Source organism: Heteronotia binoei, chromosome 2 (assembly GCF_032191835.1).
Source record: "Heteronotia binoei isolate CCM8104 ecotype False Entrance Well chromosome 2, APGP_CSIRO_Hbin_v1, whole genome shotgun sequence".
Classification (NCBI taxonomy): domain Eukaryota; kingdom Metazoa; phylum Chordata; class Lepidosauria; order Squamata; family Gekkonidae; genus Heteronotia; species Heteronotia binoei.
The window spans coordinates 26,677,258-26,680,806 of record NC_083224.1 but is presented as its reverse complement, the minus strand read 5'-3'; the positions used below and the strand labels follow the sequence as shown (position 1 = coordinate 26,680,806).

The window sequence follows — 3,549 nt, the reverse complement described above, 5'->3', positions numbered from 1 at the left end:
TTCAAAAAGTAGAGGTTTGTTGAAAGTCCGTGGTTTATACACAGCAAGCTTCTGTGGCCCCAATACAGGACAGAGGAATACATTTCCCTTCATTCACTAAATCCAGAGAGGTAGTTTGGGTTTTGACAAATGTTTCTCTATGAAACAGAAATATAAGCATAAAACTAAGGTGCTCTAATACCTGCTGGTTCCACTTCACCATTTGTTCACTACTTACAAACCAGAAGCCAATTTTTTGCTGACCTATCCTCCATGAATCTATCTAATCTCACTCCATCCGGCAGTGAATTCTACATGTTAACACTCTCAGTTTGGCAAGGGATTTTGGAGGTTTTTGCCATCATCTGGGCATGGAGCAGAGGTCACTAGGGATATATGCGTGTGTGTGGGGGGGAAGTATTTGTGACATTTCTGCACTATGCAGGGGGTTGGACTAGATGACCCTGGAGATCCCTTCCAACTCTATGATTCTGTGTTTTTAAGTATTTCCTTTTGTCTGTCCTGAACCTACTGCCAATCAGCTTCATTGGATGCCCTCAAGTTCTAGTATTTTGGGAGAGGGAGAAAATTTCTCTTTGTCAGCTCTCTCCACCCCATGCATAATTTCATAAGCCTCTCTCATGTCCCTGCTTAGTTATCTCTTTTCTTAAACTGAAAAGTCCCAGGCTCTTCAGGCTTTCTTTATAGGGAAAGTGCTCCAACCCCCTAGTCCTTTGGTTTCTCTCCCCTGTACTTTATCCAGCTCTGCAGTGTCCTTTTGGAGATACAGTGACCAGAACTGTACACAGTCTTCCCAGCGAGGCCACACCATAGATCTATACAGGGACATTAGAACATAAGACAAGCCATGTTGGATCAGACCAATGGCCCATCCAGTCCAACACTCCGTGCCACACCTCACACTGGCCAAAAAACCCAGGTGCCATCAGGCGGTCCATCAGTGGGGCCAGGACACTAGAAGCCCTCCCATTGTTGCCCCCCTCCCAAGCACCAAGAATACAGAGCATCACTGCCCCAGGCAGAGAGTTCCAACAATTACAATATTGACTGTTTTATTACAATATTGACATTACAATATTGTCCCATCCTGGCTGAGACAGGACTCCGCTGGGAGCCCCCCCACCCTACCCTCACACCTCGGGGCCCCAACATACCTCGCAGCCTCCAGGCGAGGTCCCATCAGTCGAGTTACCCGCTAGTCCGAAGAGCCGACGCCCCCACCCCCGGGGAAGCTGGCAGAGCTGCAGTTGCAGCAGTGAGGAGGGGAAGGCCAAAACAATGCCCCGCAGAGAGAGTGAGGAAGGCCAAACCCTCAAGCCAAACACAACACCGACACCCCAGCTACCTCAGCAGCCCCAAGAAGGGCATGCCCCTGGGAACCCCACCTCAGTGTCCTCACTTATGAGTGAGGGCGGAGCCAGCCGGGGGGGGGGGGGACCTGGGAGGCAGGGAGAGGGCTGGGGAAAGGATAAAAGGCAAGAGGCTGAGGGGTCGAGGAGGAAGCAGACTGATGCAGCAGAAGGGTGACCAACAGAGAGAGAGGGAGTGGAACCCAAGCATAGCTGGGGAGAGGCAAGAGCAAAAGAGGTGAAGTAACCCAGCTTTGCCCTCCCAATTCTGAGACCTCTGGGATGCCTGGACGGGCCCAGAGCAGAGTCAGGGCACACCCAGAGCAGCGGCCATGGCGGGGCGTGGCGGGGGCCACTAGGGGCATGACAAATATTGACTGTTTTAAGAGAGCCAGTTTGGTGTAGTAGTTAAGTATGTGGACTCTTATCTGGGAGAACTGGGTTTGACTCCTCCACTTGCAGCTGCTGGAATGCCCTTGGGTCAGCCATAGCTCTGGCAGAGGTTGTCCTTGAAAGGGCTGCTGCTGTGAGAGTCCTCTCAGCTCCATCCACCTCACAGGGTGTCTGTTGTGGGGGAGGAAGGTAAAGGAGATTGTAGGCCGCTCTCTGTCCTTGGAAGGGCAGCTGCTGTGAGAGCCCTCTCCAGCCCCACCCACCTCACAGGGTGTCTGTTGTGGGGGAGGAAGGGAAAGGAAATTGTGAGCCACTCTGAGATTCGGGAGTGGAGGGTGGGATATAAATCCAATATCTTCTTCTTCTTAACAATTACAATGTTGACATTAAAATATGGCCTGTTTTATTTTTCAGTCCCTTTCCTAAGAATCCTTAAGGTTCATGTTGTCTGGAGCACCATTTCCCAAATGTTCTGATAGAAATCCATAACAGAAGATGGAATCTCTGGCGCGGAGGCAGCCACTTCACTAGGAAGGTGAACTAAAGAATACCTGTGGCCCCTCTTTTCTAGTTAGGTCTGCATTGCTGGAGAGTCCTCTTCTGCCTCTGGTGTTCCATCTCCTCTGCTTCTGTTTCTTCAGCAACCAGTTAATTTTCCTCCTTCCCCTTTGCTTTATCCCCCCAACACTCCACCACCTTGTTTCCGAGTTGGATTTATTCTCTGTAAGAAAAGAGCTGAAGAGTGACCATGACCCTCGGGAACGCATTTTAAACAAAAGACTTGTTTGGAACAGATGTGATAAAAAAAAAAAAAAACAGCTTTACAACAAAACCCCAGCAGCAACAGGAACCTTTCTGCTGCTCTAACATCGCCTCCAGCTTCACAGGCAAGGAAGAACACTGCAGAAAGCTTAGAGGCAAAGAAACACCAGGTATGGGTGCAGAATAGCTTCAGCTACGGAGATCTTTGGTTTCTCGATTAGCTAGATAAAAGCTCTCCTCTTGTCAGCAAGGCAAACATACCTGTAAGGAAAGACCTCCTTCAGATGTCAACCAAGCTGTATTGCTACTTAGGAAAAATTGAAAGCGCTGAAATCTATAATGGAACGGTGGAGTTGTTGTGCCCTTTGAATATTTATTTTGAGCGATTTTGGACTAAAATATAACAGAAGCAGACTAGGAAGTGTGTGGTATCAAGTGATTTCCAATAAGATCTGCCCCAGGTTCTTCATTCTTGTGAAAGATCACAAAATGAGTTGGGATATACCACCTCCCTCATCTTGCCTCGTGTGGGCTCAGCTGCGTGCTGTTGTGTTCCTTACCTCAGGGGGGACTCTGGCAGGCTGGATGACTTGCTATCACCCAACTTGCATGACTCACCCAGGCCTGCCTGATCGCTACTGTTCAAGAGCAGCCCCCTAGAGAAGACAGTGTGGTGTAGTGCTTAGAGTTCAAGACTAGGATCTGATAGTTGGGCAAACTCTAAGATTTTGAGGGGGAAATCATAGTTTCGCCCAAATACCAGAGCATCCCCGCACGATATCTCCAGTGTGATGACTTCACTTCTGGGTGATGCCATCACATTGGGGACATCACACAACATCCCCACCCACTCAGGATACTAGAAGCCCTCCCAGTGTGCCCCCCCCAAGCACCAAGAATACAGAGCATCACTTGCCCCAGACAGAGAGTTCCAACAATACTCTGTGGATAATAGCCGTATTAGCCACTGATGGAACTCTGCTCCATATCTTTATCTAATCCAATCAATGCCCCTCCAAATCCCTTAGCTGCTGTTCTTAGTCAT

The 3,549-nt window shown here is 49.1% G+C and overlaps 1 long non-coding RNA gene across 1 annotated transcript; it reads left to right on the top strand.

The window, feature by feature from the left end:
* Positions 1–1,495: 1,495 nt before the first annotated feature.
* LOC132567543 (uncharacterized) lies at positions 1,496–2,921 on the top strand. Its single transcript, XR_009555092.1, has 2 exons — positions 1,496–1,587; positions 2,157–2,921. It is a non-coding gene; the product is annotated as an uncharacterized LOC132567543 (long non-coding RNA).
* The last annotated feature ends 628 nt before the right edge of the window (positions 2,922–3,549 follow it).